Source organism: Equus quagga, chromosome 2 (assembly GCF_021613505.1).
Source record: "Equus quagga isolate Etosha38 chromosome 2, UCLA_HA_Equagga_1.0, whole genome shotgun sequence".
Classification (NCBI taxonomy): domain Eukaryota; kingdom Metazoa; phylum Chordata; class Mammalia; order Perissodactyla; family Equidae; genus Equus; species Equus quagga.
Genome location: NC_060268.1, coordinates 116,570,523 through 116,593,727, shown reverse-complemented (window position 1 = coordinate 116,593,727; position 23,205 = coordinate 116,570,523). Strand labels below are relative to the sequence as shown.

Sequence of the window (23,205 nt, the reverse complement as noted above, 5' to 3'; positions counted from 1 at the left end):
AGATAAATAGTTTTAGGAGATGTGATCCAAAAAGCATGGACAGACGGGCCAACCGGAACTCAGTGGCAGTGTTGCCGTTTGTTAATTGTGTGACTGTCACCTTCAACAAATATTAGCTCCCTTACCCTTGATTAGTGTGGTCACATGTTCCAGAGACAGAATATTGCGGTAATGATCTTTGGAGAGCACATTATTTTATGAATTGAAAATTCAACAATTTTGGTTTTTCTTTAGAGAATCAAGGCACAAAGTAAATGATCAATAAAAATTGGATAGGTGGATGCATGATGGATAGGAGAGCAAAATAATACAGGAATATATGAGGGCTTTTTTTTTGTCTCACTTAATCTAAACACTTGCCAAATATTAACTTGGCTGGTGAAGCCAACAGGAAGTCTCAGTCCTTCTTCTACTTTCACTTATCCCCTCAGGGTGGGTGCTGTGAAGTAGATGCTATTAAGGGTTATATTTCTATTTTAAAGCCACATTCCCTTTTGCTTCATCAGCCACTTAGCCAAGGCTGATTTGGGTTGGCAATGCAAAACCTGCTTTCCCATCTGGTAAAAGACCCAGTCCCTCCCAGAGTAAGCATCCAGGGTCATGAGCAGTGTGGTCGTCCCCAGTAATGTCCTAGGAAGAGATGTTCATCTCGATGACCATCCTCATCCTCTCAGTTCACACCTTAGTCTCTAGGTTTCTAGATGAGAAAGGCAGTTTTCTAAATGTCTCCCAAATATTCTACATCTGAGCTTTAAGCAACCTTATAAGTACTTTGCATAGTTTTTCCTTCCTTCCTCTTCCAAAGTTCCCTAAGATTCTGGGCCCCCGTTTGTCCAGTACTTGTCCCAACCCATTTCTTCATCCAGTTGATAGGGCAGTTCTTACCTTTAATGAGGTGCAGCTTTTTCTGCATCTTGTAGGCTGGCATTGGGCATAGCCTTCTGTGGTAGCTGCTCCAAGTGATCCCATATCCTGGGATTCACACCCTACATTGTCCTTGTCCCACACTGAGTAGGGTGACTCAGACCAAGTAGGATATTGCAGAAATGACAGTGTGACTTCTAACTCTCTCTTACAAAGCTGGCTATCATGTCATGCGAACACTCAAGCAGACGTGTGGAGGGGCCCACGTGGCAAAGAACTGGGGCCTCTTGCCTGTAGACATGTAAGTGAGCCATCTTGAGGTTAAGCCTTCAGAAGACTGCAGCCCCAGCCAACATCTTGACTACAATCTCATAAGCCAGAGCCACCCAACTAAGCTGCTTCCCAATTCCTCCCCACATAAACTGAGAGATAATAAATGTTGTTTTAAGCCACTATGTGCTGAGTTAACTTGTTAGGTGGCAATAGATAACTAACAAACCTCCCAAGCTGCCCCAAACCTTAATGGTCCTTGAAACTTATTGGCATCATCCTAACATCTTCCCCTTATGTCTAGAAGCAACTTCCTGACTCTTCCTATCCCAAGCTCTCTTTCCTCTTAACCCTTCCACTAGAAACCAATGGATGAAGAAGTGTTTTTTGTAGAGGGTGAGGGAACTCAGGGTGTCATCTCTTCCTCTCACTTCCACAGATTCTCATTATGATTTCTAATTTAAGTGTCCCCAAGGAAATGGTCTTCTGGAATACCACTTTTTAATACCAAATTAAGTATGTTATAGCATATAGTCTATATTCTATATATAGAAAAAAAGAGACATAATTTCACAAAGGAAGTTAATCCAGGTAAAATGATCTATATATATGTCCTATATTATAGTCAGGCATGATGCTACCTTATTAGTCAAATGTCCCAATGAAGGGCATGGAATTACCTTGATCTTTTCGATTGTATCTTCTTCTGATCCTGAATGAACTTTTTAAATGGCTGGCTGGGTTCAAGGGTGCTGTGTTTAGCTCAAGAACACAGAACTGGGTTACATTGAGAAGGGACTAGGACACTCCTCTCATTAACTCAGATGACTGGCTACCAGTCAAATATTGTCTCTGATAAGATCATTTCACTAAAGCTGATTCTCAACTTTTTCCTCCACCAAGATTCCAGAGGGTATGCCTCCAGCACAGCTCCCTAATAATAGCACACTTAGACAGTGGTTTTCCACACATCAGGTGATAAGCGGTAGATATGCCCTTCTCCCCATTCTACCTAGCCCCCTCCATGGTAGGACTAAACATACTCTCTGGGGTGTGTAGTTCACAGGCGACTTGAATGTTCTCCCTAATATCTAAGACTGTCTAACTAAAGTGATACTAGCATACCACAGAGCTCTAGAAGCTGAGCGAGGTCATTTTAATTCCAGGGAATCTGTTGCTTATGAATAAAATAGTTTTTGTTATGAGTCTTTCTGGCTCTATCCTTGTAAAGAAACTTTGTACTTCTTGGCAGCCAGGTGGTTGGCACACAGTGTTATTACAGAAACAAATGGAGCAATTCCAGGCATCCTTTCAAAGTAGGATATATCAAAAAGGCATCTTTAGATGGTTTTAAAGATCTGAAATTCTTCATTCTTCTAAAATCCTCCTGGGAAAGGTAATGCTTTCACTTTAGTGGCATGAAAAGGCTAACTCTTGACTGCAGTTCCTCCAGCTCTGTTATCCACACCGATAGCATGTCCTCAGCACAGCCCTTGTATTGGACCACAGCCCATCCATTTCGGGGTGCTTGCAGGAATGCCAGCTGGTTCTAGGCTTTCTAATCCCTAGATAAGAAAGTTAAAATAATTCATTTATTCAACGGTGAAAATGAGGAGAACTGGAATATTTGTCTGAATAGAGAACGAAGCCTCCCTGTCTCTCAGTGGCATTTCCTCATGAGGGATTTCACACTGCACCAGGGTGAGAGAAACTTACAGTGGAACTGAAAAAACAATTTGTGTGTGTGTAATTGTGACTACTTTCCACTAATATGGAAGCTAAGACATATAAAATACACATAGAAGGATCTGTGGATTCATTTAATACATACTTATGGAATGTCAACCCCATGGTACCCACTGTATTAAGTGCTGGGAGTTCAACAGTGAACAAAACAAGCACAGCCCTTTTTCTCATGAAGCTCACAGACAACAGACAGACAACAGTAAGCTACCAACTAATGTTGGGAGTTAACTGTTAGTGTTAAGTGTTAGGAAAGAAAAATAAATGGTGACTGTGAGCTACCTGAGGGCTGTTCCTTGTTTTCCTATTCACAACTGCTTCCTCAACACCTGGAATCAGGCCTGGTCCATAGTAGGAATTTAACATGTACAGAATGATTTGATGAATTTATAGGTTCATCATAATAAATTATAATAGAGAGACAACTTAAATTGTGGGAAGTCAGGGAAAGTTATGACATATAAACACCAATGGGAAAAATCAGCAGAAATTATCCACACGAAGTGGGTGGGACGCAGAAAACCATTCCAGGAAGAAAGCAAAATGGGTTTTATATTTTTTAAAGCTAAAAGTTACAAATCACAGTCAAGATATTTCCATTACAAATATACATACACCAAATAACACGACAAAGCCTGCACCTTTATAAAGCAATAATTACAAGAGATGCAAAAAGGCGTAGGTAAAACACAGTAATGTGGAAGACTTTAACACACTGCTCAGAACAAGACAAATCCAGTCAAACAAAAATAAGGGAAATATAAAAGAACTAAACAACATAATCAAAAAGGTAAAACTTACGGCTATGTATTAAACTTTTCACCCTGATAATAGAAAATATAATGCCTTCTCAAGGCATAGGAATCATTCACAAAGTGATCATATATCAAGTCTCAAAGAAAATATCAGTGGGTTCTATAAAGTAGAAACATCACAGACAACCCTATCTGCTCACAGTGTAATGAAACTAGAAATTATTAACAACAAAAACCAAACAAAGCTGTTCCACCTGAAAATGTAAGAGCTTCTACTAAGGACTCCTGGAAGAAAGGAGAAATATACACTAAAATTACAAAATTTCTAAAACATAATGATAATAAAAACAATGTGTCAGAACATAAGACACATTTAAAGCAGTGATCACAGGAAAATTATTAGTCTTAAACACTTTTATCAACAAAAATAAAAGATTTTAAAGAAATGAATTAAATTCCTAGGTCAACAAGCTAGAAAAAGAACAAAAAAGCAGACTAAATGAAAGCACAAGGAAGGAAAAATTAAAGATAAAAGCAGAAATTAGTGAGGTACCAAGAAAAACAGTAGATCTAACTAGTAAGTCAAATTCCCAGTTTCAAAAATAATTAAGAAAATAGACAAGCCACTAGGTAACTTAATCAAGAAATAAAGGAGAAGCAGAAAGCACAACAAAATAAGAAATGACAAGGAGGAAATAGCTATTGAAACAGGAGAAATTTAATAAACCATAAGAGACTATTTTGCAGATCTCACTGTAAATTAATTTGAAAAATTAGGTGAAATGGATAATTTCCCAGAGAAATACAGTTAACCAAAATTGACCTCTTTAGATTTAGAAAAGTCAAACAGACTAATATCTATAGAATCTGTGGAGAAAGTCATCAAGAAACTATACCCCTAAAAGGCACCAGGCCTAGAGGGTTTCAGGAGGAAATTCTACCAAATCTTCAAAGATAAAATAATCTCTAAACTGTTCCAGAGCATTGAAAAAGAAGGAAATTTTCCTAATTCTTTTCATGAAGCAAATATAACATTGATACCTGAACTTGTTAAAACAGTAGAGAAAAAATAAAATTACAAACTAATAAAATATATGAAAATTGAGACAAAATTTTAAAATAAAATATTGGTAAACAGAATTCAGTACCACGTTAAGAAAATAATACACCTAGACCAGGACGGAATTATTCCAGAAATTCAAAATTGGGTCAATATTAAGAAATCGACTAATATAGTAAACCCTACTACTAGATCTAAGGAGAAAAATCACAAGATTGCCTCTATAGATGCTGCAAAAACTTTTATAAAATTCAACATCCATTCCTGGTAAAAATAAATGAAAATAGAAATTAACTGACACCTTCTTAATCACAGATATATAAACACATGTAAATATGTATCTTAGTCCTAAAGTCCTAAAGCCAGCATCTTGCTTAACGGGAAAACACCAGAGCACCAGAAGCATTTCCACCAGGATTAGGAACAGGGCAAGGATGCCCATTACCACCACTACTTTCAACATTATACCGGAGGCATAATGCAATTAGGCAAGAGTAAACAATGATGCATTGTACAGACCACAATCCAAAAGAAGCAAAACCATTTCTATTTGCAGAGGATACAATTGCGTACCTGTAAAACTCTAGATAACCAATGATAAAACTAACTCAAATGAAATAATTCAGTAAAGTAACAATATAATAGTAACATACGGAAAACAATAGCTTCACATACACAAACAATAACCAGTTAGCTGATAAAAATGATAGAGAAGGGGCCGGCCTGATAGCTCAGCGGATAAGTTTGCACGTTCTACTTTGGCAGCCCTGTGTTCACTGTCCTGGACCCCGGGTGTGGACCTATGCACTGCTTGTCAAGCCATGCTGTGGCAGGCATCCCACATATAAAGTAGAGGGAGATGGGCATGGATGTTAGCTCAGGACCAGTCTTCCTCAGCAAAAAAGAGGAGGATTGGTGGCACATGTTAGCTCAGGGCTAATCTTCCTTCAAAAAAATGTTACAACAGCAACAAAGAAAATAAAATACCTAGGAATGCATTAAACCAAGAAATGTGCAAAATTTATATTAGGAAAATTTTTTAAACTTCTGAAAACCACAAAAGTAGACCTGAACAAATAAAAAGACATCACTTTTTCTTAGGTAAGATGATTCAATTTCATACAGATGCACTTCTTCCCAAGTTACTTTATTAATAAGAAGAAAATTGTTTTTGTAAAGCAATTTTTTGGTAAGGCAATACCAAGAAAAATATTAACAAGGTTTCCATTTTTTTATGGAATTAAACAAGTTTAGATCCATATCTTACACCATACACAAGAATACATTCCAAATGAGTGAGGGATTTAAGAAACCATACAAATACTAACAAGAAACATGGGTGAATTCCTCTTTAACCTGGGTATAGGAGGAAGGTACCAACTCAAGTAACTTTGGAATAAAATATTTGGCATATGTGTCCCTAAGCTAATGTATGTGTAATGTAAAAAGGCTTTCTGGGGCCAGCCCGGTGGCGCAGCGGTTAGGTGTGCACGTTCCGCTTCTCAGTGGCCCAGGGTTCACTGGTTCGGATCCTGGGTGCAGACATGGCATCACTTGGCACGCCATTATGTGGCAGGCATCCCACATATAAACTAGAGGAAGATGGGCACGGATGTTAGCTCAGGGCCAGGCTTCCTTAGCAAAAAAGAGGAGGATTGGCAGTAGTTAGCTCAGGGCTAATAGTCCTCAAAAAAAAAAAAAAAAAAAGGCTTTCTAACTATGACTCAAAATCGAGATGCAATAACAAAAAAAGAATGGCAAATGTAACTACATAAAATAAGTAAATAAAAACTTTAACACGGAAATAAAATACCCAAAGCATAAACAAAGTTAAAATACAGCTAGAAAACTGGGAGAAAGTATTTGTAATATATTTTATAGATAATGGGCTAATCTTCCTCATACATAAAATACTCTTCAAAAAACGTAGGAACAAAAGACAAAAAACCTGAAAAAAAATAGACAGACAACATGAGTTTGGCAATTCACACAAAGATATAAATATGATCCTTAAATATACAAAATGACTTTCAACCTCACCCATTATAAGAGAAAAGCAAACCAAAAACTACACTGAGATCCACATAAAAAGGTGGAAAAAGATGCATCATGCAACCACCAACCAAACACTAATCAAAAGAAGGCCAGAGTGGCTAAATTAACATCAGACAAAGTAGACTTCAGAACAAGGAAAATTACCAGGGATAGATAAAAAGGAACAATACATAATGATAAAAGTGTTAACTCACCAAGAAGGTATATCAATGCACTTAATAGAAGCATCCCAAAATGCTAATAGAAAGAAAAGAAGAAAAAACTAATAGAACTGAAAGGAAAACATGGACAAGTTCGCAATTATACTTGGATATTTCAACACTTTTCTCTCAATAACTGATAGAATAGACAGAAAATTAGCAAAGATGTAGACAAACTGAATGACACCATCAACCAACTGCAGGTAGTTGACCTTTGTAGAACATTGCACTCCACAACCGCAAAACAGATTCTTTTCGAGTGCACATAAAATATTCAGTAAGGTAGACCATCTTCCAGGCCATCAAATATACTGTGCTAAATTTAAAGAATTGAAATCATACAAAGTATGTTTATTCTCTGATCATAATGAATTAAATTAAAAATCAGTAATAGAAAGATATTTAGAAAATGGAAATTTATTTCAGTTATTTGAAAATTAAACAGCTCACTTCTTAATAACCCCTGAGTCAAAGTATCATGGAAAAATAGAAAATATTTTGAACTAAACCTAAATGAAAACACAGCGTATCAAAATTTGTAGGATGCAGACTAAACAACACTTTGAGAGAAATTCATAGCACTTTTGTAGAGAAATTTAGAGCTTTAAACACCTATACCAGAAAACTAACATATCTAAGCTGCCACCTTAAGAAAGAAGAAAGAGAAGAGCCTGATTACAAATCACAGATCTTGTTCAGCTTTTCTTCTCCTGGGAGGCTTCATATAACAGGGGCGATGGCATAGTTAGGTTTGAGCTCTCAACTCAGCTTTTCAAAACTAAACCATGTGTTACTGACGGCTCATACATGAGAAGTAAAGCCTCATGGAAAAACAAGGGGATTATTAATACAGAAGTCAGGATATAGTTATCCCTTGTGAAAGGACAAGGGGAGGCCCTTGACAGGAGTGTATAAGGAACTTCTGAGATGCTAGTTACCTTCATCATCTTAACCTGAATGCTGAGACACAGATGCTCATTTCATTGTTTCTTTAAACTATACGTTTACTTTTATAGAGTCTTGTGTATATATGATACACTTTCTCCCTTAAAATTTAAAAAATAGAAAATGAAATATATTAAATATAGAATCTCTCTGCCCCAATCTTTACTCATCTCACAAATTTTCATGTGACCACAAAACCTACCCACAAGAACTGATTGAACTTCACAGTTCTTACTTCTAAGATAATATTTCTAATCAGACTATTTTTTCCTATTACCTAAACAGAATAAAGAAGAAATGACTCTTCCACAATTAACTGGTCTGGCCACCTGGATTTGAGGCCTCCAAGTAGTTTACACAAACAACCTGCATGTGGGAGGACAGAAGCCCAGAAGGAAACAATAAATGCAGAAAATAGATTGCTCTCTTCCTGTTTGTTTACACCCAGACTCCAGGTCTGCCACCAATTCGCATTGGATGAGATTTGCTCTTTACCTATCCTCAAGGGGACCTAACTTTGGGATGCTGGCCCTCAGAGACCTTAATACAGTCTCAGGCTTGCTCAGCCCTGGCTGGGGAGGGAGAGCCAGGCTGCACCGACAGTAGGTGCAGGTGTCACCCAGACTGAAACATTAGTAGATCCGAGACAGCGATGCTGGGCTGGAGTTTCAGGTTCTCACGAGGCCCAGGCTGAATCAGAGGAAGGGCCTCTGTCTGTGTGTCTATGAGAGCTGTTAGGAGCATGATCCAACCTATCAGCTTGACCGGGGATGTTTCAAGATGGTCACAAATCTTTTGGCATTCTTCATCTTGGGAGGTAGTCTCCACATCCCCTCCCCTTGCAACTGGGCAGACTCAGGAGTACCTGAGTAAAGAACACAGTGAAAGGGACCCTATACCTGATTCTGGGCCCAGGTCGTCAGACACTGGCAGCTTCTACTTCCTGTTTGGAATACTTGCTCAAGGGGAAGCCAGGGGCTATGATATGGAAAGTACAATTATCCTGAGATCCCCATGCTGTGAGAAAGCCCAAACTAGCCACATGGAGGGGTGTATAAAGGGGGCTTTGCCCAGCTGCCCCCGCTGTTGCAGCCATCCCAGCTCTGTGCCAGACATGTGAGGGAAGCAGCAGATGACCCCGCCCTAGTCCCTGTCTGACTGCAGCTCCCTGAGAGACATTTACACTATTAGGATAGCTACTATCAAAAAAATAAATAATTAAAAACAGAAAATAACAAGTGTTGGCGAGCATGTGGAAAAATTTGAACCCTGGTGCATTGCTGGTAGGACTGGAAAATTGTGCAGCTGCTGTGGAAAACAGTGTGATGAGTCCTTAAAAAAATTAAACACAGAATTACCATATGAACCAGTAATTCTACTCCTGGCTATTACCCAAAAGAATTGAAAGCAGGGACTATAATAGATATTTGTATGTACACCAATATACACAGCAGAATTATGCACAATAGTCAAAAGGTGGAAACAACACAAATGCCTATCGACAGACAAATGGATAGGCAAAATGTGGTTTGTCTACACAATGGAGTATTATTCAGCCTTAAAAAGGAAGGAAATTCTGACATATGCTACAACATGGATGAATCTTGAGGACATTATGCTAAGGGAAACAATCCAGTTGCTAAAGGACAAACGCTGTATGGTTCCACCTACATGAAGTCCCTAGAATAGGCAAATTCATAAAGACAAAAAGTAGAATGGTGGGTGCCAGGACCTGGGGGAGGGGGGAAAGAGGAGTTAGTGTTTGATGGGTACAGAGTTTCTGTTTGGGATCATGAAAATATTCTGGAGATGGATAGTGTTAATGGTTACACAACAATGTGAATGTACTTTATGGCACTGAAGTGGTTAAAAATGGTTAAAATGGTATATTTTGTGTTATGTATATTTTACCACAATAAGAAAAAGAACCACTCACAGAACTGTGAAAGATCATGACTAATCATTGTTTTAATCTACTAAGTTTGGGATGATTTGTAAGAAGTCCTAGAATTGTCGCTGTTACACAGATCAAGCATGGACTGCCCACCTATTTCACTCCTCAGGATACCATGACTGGTTAGCCACTCTCAGGTATCTTGTGGTTCAAAACACTCTGATTACTATTTAGTCTCAACTACCCATAAAAGTCATCTGCCCAATGGGTCTTTTGGTGGTTTCATACTGCTGCTGCACCTCCGGTTTGCCGAGATCCTGCCCTCCTCCCTGTGATCTTGCCCTCCTCCCTTCCATCCTGCCGTCCTCTCTGAAATCAGGGAGCACATCTCAGTGGCAGCATCTGCCACCAATCCTGGCTCCAGAGGACAGCAACTATGGAGGATGTTGATGCCTCCTGCACTTAGTGAACATCTTACTAAAGAGGTGACCTCTGGATCCCCAGGGAGATGCGGCAAAGGGGCAGCAAGTCAATATGATAAACCTATTTCAGCATTTCTACATATCCATCCTTTAGATTGCTTCCTCTTACTATGCCAGGGAAGTCTTGGCATCTTAATCTTATTGACTGTTGGTCAACCAAGCAAACGGCTGCTAAACGTGCCCCTGATAATCTGAACCCCACGTCCCTGTGCACACGCTGCACTGACTCTCAAGGCCAGGCTGGTCAGCAGGCCAGGCCTTCGCCTGCGTGTCTATGTCTGTCTCTGTAGAAAAGGAAACAAATGGAAAGAAAACTGAGGGCTTTTGTGCCTTACGAGATAAAATTTCACCACACGATATGCAGCTTGCTCTTCCTGAGGGAGAACTGAATCCTAAAGTAAATATAAAGGGGTTGACACACCTCTGTGTTTGAGGCAGGCTTGGTCACAGTTGCCACGACCTTTGAAAGACAAGAACATAGAGTATTTAGCGTGCAGAAGACTGTCAAAGGTTTATTTTTATTGCCTCTAACAGTGCTGCTTTTTCAGTGATCCTGTTGGGTCTACGGCTGGTGATGAGATCGTGAGCCAGCTTGAGATCATTATCCATCTAGTCAGACTTGGCGGGAAGATGGGTGCCAGGAGCACATAGAACTCAGAATTAAAACCTCAAGAGGACTTATGCTCTCTCCTCATTTCTCAAGTTATTATTTCTTACGTGACAATTTCCTTTACTTATTAGTCTCATCAATAATGTCAGGGGCCGGCCCCGTGGCCGAGTGGTTAAGTTCACACGCTCTGCTTCAGCAGCCCAGGGTTTCGCCAGTTTAAATCCTGGGCACAGGCATGCCACTGCTCGTCAGGCCACACTGCAGCGGCATCCCACATGCCACAATGAGAAGGACCTGCAACTAAGATATACAACTATGTACCAGGGGGATTTGGGGAGAAAAAGAAAAAAAAAAAAAAGAAGATTGGCAACAGTTGTTAGCTCAGGTGCCAATCTTTAAAAAAAAATAAAATAATGTCAGTCATTACTTTCAGCATACTGTGGGAACGATCAAAGATAAAATCTAAAAACACATGTCAGACAATAAACTATTACAATGAGATACACAGGAAGTAAAGAAAAGAGAACAAGGGAAAGAAATAGAGAGAAGATGAGCCAAAGCAAAGGGAATTTTCAGATATAAATAAATAACGGGCCACAAAGCACCTTCCTTCCAAGCGGAGGAAAAAACACTCAATAGACGTTCTCCCAGCAATTTCTCAACCACCAGGGTTCAGTTCTCCTCCTGATGAATAAGAAACGGAAAAAGAAAAAAGACGCAGGAGCTAATATCTGGAACTCTCAACTGAGCACGAGTTAATCTCCTTAAATGTGAATCAGCCTCAGAGGATATGTTTCTAAGGGATTGGGCTTTTTAAAAACATGTTTGTACAGTTTTTATATAAAATACACGAAATAATGTAGAAAATGTGAGAAACAAAGAAAAGCAGGGAAAACATTAACTCAAATTGCAACTTCTAACTAAACCATTAGCTTTTCCAAAACAGGCTTTTCTCTGTTTTCTTGAATTCCAAATGTCTGCTCTTGGCACATTCCCTTGCTTTTATTATTACAACCTACATTCCTCCTATTACTTCTATATATATCTTGAGAAACTGAGTGTCAAATAATTATCATAATAATTATTATGATTATAATAATAATCACTAATGCTGCACTTAGCAAGTAAAACAAAAAAACAGGCCATTATCTTAATCATAAGACAGATAAGTTGGGAGGAATGGGAAAAATAGGTGAAGGGGATTAAAAGTTACAGATTCCCAGTTATAAAATAAATAAGTCACAGAGATGTAATGTATAGGGCCTATAGTCAATAACACTGCCAGAACTTCATGTGGTGACAGACGGTTATTAGACTTGTTGTGATCATTTCATAATGTATGTAAATGTCAAATCACTATGCTGCACATCTGAAACTAATATAATATTGTATGTCAACTATACTTGAATTAAAAAAATTTTTTAAGGCAGACCGGTAATAAAATGGTCTCTATATCCACACGTAGGTCCAGGAAGCTTGGTTTCAGCACCACAGAAGCTCATTGTAACTGTCTCCACTCCGTTGCTGAAAAGCAACGTGTGCAAAGCCACCCATCACAGAGCTACAAGGAGATAATATGACTCACAGCTGAAACAATAGCTGATTAAACACTTTATGGAAAGAAAAGTCTGTCCCGGGCAATTTGAAATGGGTGTGGAGCGATGGAAAAATACTGAGTTGCAAATTCTGAGATGTGGTCTGGCACTGAGTGGATTTATGATCTTGCCTAAACTGATTTGTAGAACACGGACAATATATGGGACAAACTTTGAACTTTTGTGTAGAAAAATTGGTTCTCGCTAGCCCTAAAATCCTATTATTCTAATACTTTAATTTCATTCATCGCCTAGTCTTGGGGGAAAAAACAATGTTTCCTTGATAATAGGTAATGTTAACTTAAAAAATCATCTTTGATGGTCTCACCTGTATGTAGAATAGAAAAACAAAACAAAACAAAAGAGCTCATACATCCATAGAACAGATTAGTGATTGCATGAGCTGGAGTGGGGGGTGGGCAAAACGGGCAAAGGGAGTCAAAAGATACAAACTGCTAGGTATAAAATAAATAAGTCATGGGGATATGATGTACAGTGTGACAACTATCGTTAATAATACTGTATAGCATATCTGAAAGTTGCTAAGAGAGTAAATCTTCAAAGTTCTCATCACAAGAAAAACAAATTTTGTAACTATGTATAGTGATGGACGTTAATTAGACACTGTAGTGATCACTTCACAATATGTACAAATAGTGAATCATTATGTTGTACATCTAAAATGAATACAACATTATTTGTCAATTATATCTCAATTAAAAAATAAATATTAAAAAATCATCTTTGGGGGCCAGCCCGGTGGCACAATGGTTAAATTCGTACTTCCACTTCTCGGCGGCCCGGGGTTCACCAGTTCAGACATGGCACTGCTTGGCAAAAAGCCATGCTGTGGTAGGCATCCCACATATAAAGTAGAGGAAGATGGGCATGGGTGTTAGCTTAGGGCCAGTCTTCCTCAGCAAAAAAAGAGGAGGATTGGCAGTAGTTAGCCCAGGGCTAATCTTCCTCAAAAAAAAAAATCATCTTTGTTTAGCTTCCCAGCGGTCGATTATCTTAAAATTAATTATTAACTTGAAGCAATTATGTGACTTCTATATTTGAGCTGGATATCAATGTCTGTTTCCTTGAATGTCTTTTAATATCTTCTTTATCACACTTCAAGCTAATTGAATCCTATCTGGGTATCAAATTAAAATTCTGAGTTGTTCTAAGTTTACCAGCCTGGAAGCCCACTACCGAGGGGAGATAGACAGGTTGAGGCCTGTCCACACTGACGGAGCTCTGCCACCCCATGTGACCAGAGCCAAGTGTGAACACCAACTGTAAACAAAACACCTTCATTTAACTTTGTTTTCATAATGGTTATTCTTACTGAAAAGCTTTCTTTTCTTTTTTGCTTTTTTTGAGTCATGGGTTAATAACTCTTAGGGTTAATTATTACTGAAGAGAATGATTGTTTATCTTGTTGAACTTCCCCTACTTAAATAGGCCCTGGGCTGGACCTTTCTGACCAAAAACCCAGTAAGACTCACAGTAGTAGTGTGGGCATGAGCTAGATGTGTGCTATGTGTGATCCTGTGAAGTTGTATTAGATCTAAATTTCGTAATGTCAGTTATATACCATAACAGATTAGGGGAGCTTGAAATTTTAAAGGAGCTATTCAATGAAAACTTCAACAACACTCTTTTGTTATGTAAATACACTGTTCCTAGTTGTTTTGCTTTTGAAGTTTTGATTTTTCAAGATATCAGATTTTCTTAAATATGGGCACATCCACCAATGTTGTAAAAACTGATTTCAGAATCAGCAAAACAGAGAAGCCCCATCTGCAACTCAGGAAACCAAAGATCCTAATGAAGAAAGCAAAATCTCTAATCCCTGTGCCTAGGAAGATTCTTCAGCAGGACCAGGGAGGGGTCAGGATGGGGCACAGAGGAAAGGGCAGGGTCTGCTGTGATATTTTGACCTGTGATGGAGCTGAGGGCAGAGCTTGGTAGCAACAAACAATAACATGTGGATAATTAGAAAATAAAAGATTTCATAAAGTTCTTGAGTAGTTAAATTTTTTTTAACCTTTAATAATGGTCATTGCAGGATAATTTTTTTAAGAATTATATATTTCATTGAAACACATACTGGATTTTCTTCTCCGGCTATCTGGGGGCTTCAGTTCTATGAATCTACTAATCTCGGGTCTTTGGTGCTAACTTGTTACCAGGATCTGAATTAAGATTATCTTGGGCACTACCAACTGGTTCAGTTGTCACAACCTTTATAAAAGTCCTTGTGCAAACCATTTCCACATTGTTTCTTCCATAATTACAGCCTAAACTATTTATAGTTAAAAGCAACCATGGCATGTTTCAAGGTCTCAGGCAATCAAAAGGAAGTTTGTGATTGCATTTAGTCTGTACTTACTGCATACTCGTGGACTAATTGTTTCCAAGTACAATAAACTCTGGATAATATGGTTAAATACTTCCGCCATGGTTCTTTCAACCTTTGTATTGACTTTGCTAACATTTGGGATGGTTGCCTTGGTGAGGAGGCATGGCAGGAACTAGATTTACAGCTGTACTGCTTGGGTCAAATTTTACCAGCTACTGTTCTCGGATACTAAGGACTAAAGGTAAAAAAATTATAGCCTGGAAAACTTATGTCCACAGAAAAATCTGCACATGGATGTTGATCACAGCTTTATTCATAATTGCCAAGACTTGGAAGCAGCCAAAATGTCCTCCAGCAGGTGAAAGGATAAATAAACTGTAGCACATGCAGAGAATGGAATACTATTCAACATTAAAAGGAAATGAGATATCAAGCCATGAAAAGACATGGAGGAACTTGAATGCCTATTGCTAAGTGAAACAAGCCAATCTGAAAGGCTGCAAACTGCATGACACCAACTAGATGACATTCTGGAAAAGGCAAAACTATGGAGACAGTAAAAAGATCAGTGGTTGCCAGGAGTTCGGGGAAGGGAGGGATGACTAGGCGGACACAGAGCATTTTAGGGCAGTGAAACTACTCTGGATGGAACTACTATGGTGGAGACATGTCATTAAACATTTATCAAACCCACAGAACGTACACCACCACGCCTGAGCCCTAAAGTAAACTATGGACTCTGAGTGATAATGATGTGTCACTGTAACTTGTTGATTGTAACAAACGTACCGCTCTCCCGGGGGTATGTCCACAGCGAGGGAAGCTGTGGCTGGGGGTGGGGGACAGCATAGGGGAGCTCTGTACTTTCCGCCCATTTTGCTGGGAACCTAAAACTGCTCTAAAAAATAAAGTCTACAAAAAAACTATAGCCTGAATCCTCACAGTAAATTTAGCTTCCTTTGCAAGCAGACTTTCAGGGAGTAACTGCTTTAAGTCGTTTCCTCCCTCGGGGACTCCCCGACAGTGCATTGCGGGCAGCCGCCGCCGCCAGAGGTCTCCCTCTCCCGTGTTCCCTCCGTCCCGAGGAGCAGAGGCACTGAAGGAACAGAAAGTGAGTTATAGGCACGCTCTCTCTTACTAGTCACCTCACTATTATTTTTTAAATTCTCCTTTGCATTTAGATTCTGACATCGAGGCTTACAAAATTAGGAACTGGGGATTTTAAGAGTAGATGTGGCTGCCAACTGCCTTCTTTGATGATGGAGCAGCGGTCGCAATAACATATGCTAGCCGCCATTAGAGGGCACTGTTCTCACAAGTCAAGGGTCACAGACTTTTCAACAGCCCTAACTGCTAAATAGCGACAAGTCCTCAGGGAGGGTTGGATTACTAAACGTCACAATTCCCGTAATGTAGGAATAAAACTTCCATTGGAGTTCTGAAACTGAAATTCAGAAATATATTGCTGGGGCCAGCCCCTGGCCCGGTAGTTAAGTTCACTCGCTCTGCTATAGTGGCCCTGGGTTTGTGGGTTCAGATCCTGCGTGTGGGACATACACACCTCTCATCAAGCTGTGCTGTTAGCTCAGGGCCAATCTTCCTCACTAAAAAACAAAACAAAACAAAACAAAAACCCAGCATTAAAAAAAGAAATATATTGTTAACATAATGGGTTATAAACTGCGGATATGTAATATTATATTTTATATATTTTCATTGTTTTTGTTTTGCTAAATATATATATAACATAAGCTACTGTTTCTGTCATTTTAAGTGTACAATTCAGTGGCATTAAGTACATTCATAATGTGCAACCGTCACCACTATTTCCAAAATTTTTATTGAACTGTCGACGAAAATAATCCATAACCAATCTATAAATGAAAATTTGGGTGAGTTTATTCTGAGCTTAAATCTGAGGATTATAACCCGGGGCCTTTCTTCCTGAAGGAAAAAAGGGCACCAAAGAAGTGGGGTGCACAGACTGGTTATATACCTCCAGAGAGGATGTTTCACATAGGATTGAAATGTCCCTTTTACAATAGTCGTGAGACTGCTCTGTCGGCACAGTGATTGATGGAAACAGCAGGTAGGTCTTCTCAGTGAACACAGCAGGGTGGCAGTCTGTTGTCTCCAGCTGAGTGGTCACAGGTGAGCTGGGTGGTCAAAGGTGAGTGCAGCAATCAGTTCCTAGCCTAAGGAAAAATGCTTATCCCTAAGGAAATGCTAATGTGGGGGGAAGTTGTATCTTTATCTCAAGGGCCTTTGTTCTGGCCAAAGGAAATGTCTAAGCAGACATACAATGCGTGCTCAATAGCCAGTCAGGCCCTTTTGGAAAAAACAAAGTCAGGCCAAATTAGGTTTATACCAAATGGCTTCCTCATATACTTCAATATATCCTATTGCTTGCCATTTTTGTCAATCCCAAACAGAAACTCTATTGTAATACTAACTAATAAAACACATTAACTACAAAATACTAAACACTATATAGATATTGTCTCATTTAAACATCACAGGAGCCTCATGAGATAGGTATTTTTATTTTTATTTTATTGATGAAGAGGTTGAAGATAAGGGAGATTTAACAAATTCCTCTAAATCTATTAGTAGTAGAATCGTAATTCAAACTTAGTTGCAACTACACATCTCTGTAAGCAAGAGAGATTTTGGGTCAATGGACTAATATAGAGGACTGATCATTAACATATATTATGTTTTCTCATAATAGTTAAATTTCATCTTTGCACAATAAGATGCCAAAATGTAAAAGCTCTGATCTTACAAACTCTGATTAGGGTGAAATTTTAAGATTCTTGGCTTTTACAATGTTTCCATTTACAGATTTTTTAACAATAGCTCTGGGGAGTAATTAAGGGTTGCTCCAGATTAACTCTCCAGGAGAAAGGAGTGGGTAGGAAAAAAGCCCTCGTGTCAAATGCTGCTAATTAAGGGTTTCACAAAAGGAGAACAAAGGGTTTTTTGAATTAGAATGTAAAATGAGAGGATTAAATTTGATTAGAAAAATACGTTTAATTTATGTATACTTTTAACTGGAAGATATCTATTCACACAGTCATTTTACGAGTCTCTGAATACTTTAGTTATCTTCAAAAACTCTCAAATTCCTCAGTAAGCTGTCAGAACAATATCCTACCACTCTTCAATTCAAAACTTTCAATGGACTTCCACTTTAATTTTTGATGGAAATAAGTGGCTCCTCCTAGAATGGCATTCGAGTTGCTTCTGACTCGCATTTGCAGCCTGCTTTCCCTGCAGCTCTTCTCTGCAGTGTTTGCGCTTCTTCTAGACAACACCCTTCTAGCTCCTAGTTTGTTACCAACTGTCATCAATAATTCATTCACAAATTCCTATCTCCAGCCAGATTTCTAGTCTGAGCTCTGGATCTGTATATCTCCTGTCTGATCCTGGGACATCTCCCCAACCTGTCCCCCATTCAGGGTTCACAGTGGCTCAGGGATTGGCACCAACTTCCATTCTGATCTCCAAACCAGAAACTGGGAGTCATCCTTGACACTTCGTCTCCCTCACCCCCACAACTACTCTGTCACCTGATCTGGCTTGTTTTTCCTGCCATATGTGGGGCGACTGCATAATCTAGCTTCCAACGTGAACACTTCTGAGGGTAAAAAGGAGTAATATAAATATTACGCTGGGGACCAGGCATACACCAGGATTGTATGATTTCCTACTAGATGGATCATTGTTTTCCCCCATGTCCACTGCTGCCACCAAACCCAAATCTCCATCATCTCTCACCTCAGTCGTTCCAACGGTTTCCTAAGTTGCTGGTTCTCATGGATGGACACCCACGCTGACACTCCATTCCATGCTGCACAGGCAACCAGACACAGTGATCTTTTAAAATGTCCATCTGATGAAATCCATTTCTCCCACTCCACTTCCTATTTATAACTTTCCTGTAGATCCCCGTAGCTCTTGTATAAAATCCAAAATCTTCAACACAGCTAACCTGCTTAGAATGACCTGGTCCCTCTAAGCCTCTTGAACCACACTCCTCCTCACCCTCTGTTCTCAAGACACATAAGGCCTTTCCTTCAGTCGCTGAAAGTCGTCTTGGGCCTTCCTAGCAAAGCGCCTTCGCATATGCTCCTTTCTTTCCCCAGAGCACCTTTGCCTCTTCTCTTCCCCTAACTAAGGGTTATTTGGCCTTCAGACTTCAGCTCAATTGTCACATCCTTAGGAAAGCGATCCTTGAAATCTCCAATCAAGTTGCAGTCACCCGTCTCCAACAATGGCCTTGATTTCTCCCCTCCTTATGTTACCCAACCAAGTTCATTTTTGCCCACCACCCAGAAAGCCAAACACCCAGATGACGAGATTGCAGCAGAGAGAGAGTTTACTCACAAGGCAGCCATGCAAGGAAGCGAGAGCATGAGCCTCAAATCCACTTCCCTGAAAATAGGCACTCAGGGATATTTATGGGATGGGGGCAAGGTGGTCTGAAATGTGGAGAGAGGTGATTGGAGGTGAGGAGAGGTGAGATAACTGATGATCTGCACAAGCGTAGACAGACTTCATGCCTCTTTGTAGGACCCATGTTCACAAAACAGCAGTGTTAGTATGATCTGAGGGTGGAGTTTTTAGCCTCTTGACGTCAAAAGGTCACCTATTGGACATCTGTGCTGACCCATTTGCTTAGTTGGTGATCTCAACTGGCCTGAAGTGGACAAGGAGTTCTAATTCCTTAGAAACAGCTCCCACACCCATTACTGTGGTGACCTAGGCTCCAGGGAGATGTTATCTGTAGCAGCCTAGTGGGAGTCAGAGAGCATATTGCCTAAACAGCACAGTTAACGATGGGTGGGTTAAACAGCTAGAGCTATAATCAGTAATTGCAAAAAGAAAAAAAACCTTTAGTTCCTAGCTGCTTAATCCTCAATGGCTAACTCTCTGCTGGTTTCACTTGTGGGAACAACCATTCTTCCCAACTGCTCCACTCATCCAGAGGTGCACCTAATTGTATAAGTGCTGCAATAAACATACTTCATGTGACTCTTAATGTACATACATACGTGCTTCTCTAGGGTAAATGCAGAGTGGTGATGGCAGTGGATGTGCATTTAGTGGATATGCATACAGAGTGCCAAATGTTCTCCAAAGTGGCTGTACCGATAGCAGTACATGATTGCCCTGCAATGTAGCCAACTTTAACTTTATCAAGTTCAAAAATATTGCTGCTTTAGTGGACTCAGAGTGGTTTTCCAGTGTTTAATTTGTATTTTCCTAATTATAAGTGAGGATGGGCATCTTTTCATATGTTTATTAGCTATATGTGTTTCTTCTTTTATAAATTTCTTGTTCTTATCCTTTGCCCATTTTTATTATGTTGCTTGTCTTTTTCTTATTGATTTCTATGAAATTTTTATAAATTCTAAATATTACCCCTTTGCTACATATGCTGCAAATATTTTTACCTTCCTATCACTAGATTACAATTTGTTAAGAATGTCTTTGCTATAATAAAGTTTTAAAATCTTGCTGTTGTCAAATTTGTCAATCTTTTCCTTTATGGGTTTTGCTTCTTTCCATCTTATTTAAGTGGGCATTCATTAAGTCAAGAACTCAAAAACATTTTCCTAAATCATATCAGTATATTTGGTTCTAACTTTTTTCTTCCCAAATGGAAAATTTGTTGTTCCAACATCGACTGGATAATTTATTCCAGCTGTGTCATATGCAAAATTACAGCATCTACCTGACCTCATCTCCTGATTCAGCTCCTTGACCTGTTTGAATATTCCTACTGTCGACGAAAATAATCCATAACCAATCTATAAAAGAAAATTTGGGTGAGTTTATTCTGAGCTGAAATCTGAGGATTATAACCCGGGAGGGTCTTTCCACAAAGGAACAGAGCACTCCAAAGAAGTGGGGGTACATAGGGTGGTTATATACCTTCAAAGAGGGTGTTTCACATGTGATTGAAATGTCCCTCCCACAATAGTCACAAGATTGCCCTGTGGGCACCACACTTGATGGACACAGCAGGTAGTGGTCTGCTATCTCGGAGGGCGTAGCAGGAGGCAAATCCATTGTCTTGAGCTGGGTGGTCACAGGCGGGTGCTGCAAGCAATCAGTTCCTAGCCCAAAGAAAGATGCTTAATCCTTAAAGAAATGCCAATGTTGGGAGGGGAAGAGAAGTTGCACCTGTATCTCAAGGGCCTTTATTCTTGCCATAGGGAATCTCTAAAGCAGATATACAATGCATGCTCAACGGCCACGGTCAGGCCCTTTTGGAAAGACAAGGTCAGGCTGAATTAGGTTTACACAAAATTGCTTCCTCATATATTCCAATATATCATATTACTTGCCATTTTTATTTGACACTACCATAATACCACCCAATATACCTTTATCTTTCTCCTCACTCTCCAGAACACAAGCAGGATAAAGGTGAAGTCCTTGCCTTGTCCAGAAGACAAATGTCATTAGCCAAGACAAGAGGAAGGAATGCCTCTGCCACTACAGGGAATGCCTCCCTCCAGACCATCATCAGTTAAGTGGCAACCTATGGAGTTTCCTGTGACTCACAGCCAAATTCAAATTTGAACTGATACTGTGTACTTCTGGTGGAGTTGACTTTACCACAGACTCCAAGGGTCAGAATGAGACTCAGGACAGTTCCTCTGGGCAGTTGACCCAACAACGTCCAAGAGAATGTAGTAATTCTTTTGCTGGAATAACTGGCCAAGAGCCAGTCATGTCTTCTCCTACTGAATGTAAACAAAAGAAGGATATGGGCCTCTGGAGCTGCCTCCTGTCCCCTTGCAGGAAGAAATAGCATCGTTTGGCTCCTTCTCTCTGCTCTCTCCCACATCTCCGTTGCTCTGACTCATCCTCTGTGTATCATCTGGGACTTTGATTTCAGATCTGTATGGTATGCATCCCCTTTCCTCATTCCTTCTGGCATTATAAGTAAGTTTCACAAATATTTATATGAGTGGTGGTGGTGATGGTGATAGTGATGAGTTTGGCTTTCTTTTATATGTTATGGGGTTTTATTTTTGTTTCTGTTGATTCACCATTGCTTCTTTTATCCAACCTTTTCTTCTTGGATTCACTTTTCTCTCCAGAGCATGTCATCTAGAAATTATTTGACGAGGTGGGTGGTTGTGGGTGTTATACTTTCTAAGTCCTTATAAGTTTGGAAATGTCTTTTTTTTATTCTCACCTGAATGATAGTTTGGTTAGATATTTGGAAAATTCTAGAATTCTAAGTCCAAATTACTTCTAATTGGAATTTTGAAAAATTTAATCCTGTTTTCTGATATCTAGTGTTGCTGATGTGAAGACTCATTTCCATCTTATTCTTATGCCTTTAGAATTAGTAAGTTTTTTCTCTCTATAAAATTTGAAGGTGCTCCCCTTGCTTGTGGTGTCCTGAAATTTCCCCATGCTATGTAGAAGTGTCAGGATGGTACAGAGATCCAGAAGGTTAGTCATTGGTGGTGTTCACTGTCAGACACATGGCAGGACTGCCTATCCATAGAGATGTAGGAGCCTGAGGGTTAGTTGTAAGTATCTTTATTCCAGGCTGATAGTCCCCTTGGCAGTGCAACTCTCTCAAAAACTTAGCTTTTATCAATTTGATTTCAATCAGTGACTTAGTCACACTCTGGTGGACAGCCTTCTAAAATGCCCCCAAAGATCCCCGTCTCCTGGAATCTACACGTGTATTAGCCTGCTTGGGCTGTCAGTACAAAATACCACAGACTAGACAGCTTAAACAACAGAAATTTGTTTTCTCACAGTTTTGGAGGCTGGAAGTCTGTATTCCAGGTGTCAGCAGAGTTGGTTTCATTTGAGGCCTCTCTCCTTGGCTTGCAGATGGCCTTGCCTCTGTGTGCATGTGAATCTGGTGTCTCCTTTTGTGTCCAAATTTCTTCTTCTTGTAAGGACACCAGTCATATTGGATTAGGGCCCACCTTATCAGCCTCATTTTAACTTAATCACCTCTTTAAAGGCTCCATCTCCAACTACAGTCATTCTGAGGTATGAGTCGGGGGTTAGAGCTTCAACATACAAATTCTAAGGGGACACAATTCGGCCCATAATGACTTTGTGTAACTACTTTGTGTAATGCTCTCCCCTTGAGTGTGGGCTGGACCAAGTGGCTTATTTTTGACCAATAGTATATAGCAAAGGTGATGGAATATCACTTCCATGATTAGGTTGTAAAAGTTTGTGTTGCTAGCAGATTTTATTGCCTTCTCAGCTTCAGCCTATGGGCTTTCTTGCAAGAACCATAACCTTAGTCTCCTTTTCCTGAGCCATTGTTTTCTAATGAAGGGATTTTCTAGGCTCTATACTCTTTGTTGGACCCTAATATGAAACATT

At 39.6% G+C, this 23,205-nt stretch overlaps 1 long non-coding RNA gene across 1 annotated transcript; it reads right to left on the bottom strand.

Moving 5' to 3' along the window:
• Window positions 1-15,218: 15,218 nt before the first annotated feature.
• On the bottom strand, window positions 15,219-19,228 carry LOC124234671 (uncharacterized). Its single transcript, XR_006887372.1, has 4 exons — window positions 19,213-19,228; window positions 18,604-18,676; window positions 16,385-16,427; window positions 15,219-15,919 (listed from the first exon to the last, which is right to left on the bottom strand). It is a non-coding gene; the product is annotated as an uncharacterized LOC124234671 (long non-coding RNA).
• Between the last annotated feature and the right edge of the window lie 3,977 nt (window positions 19,229-23,205).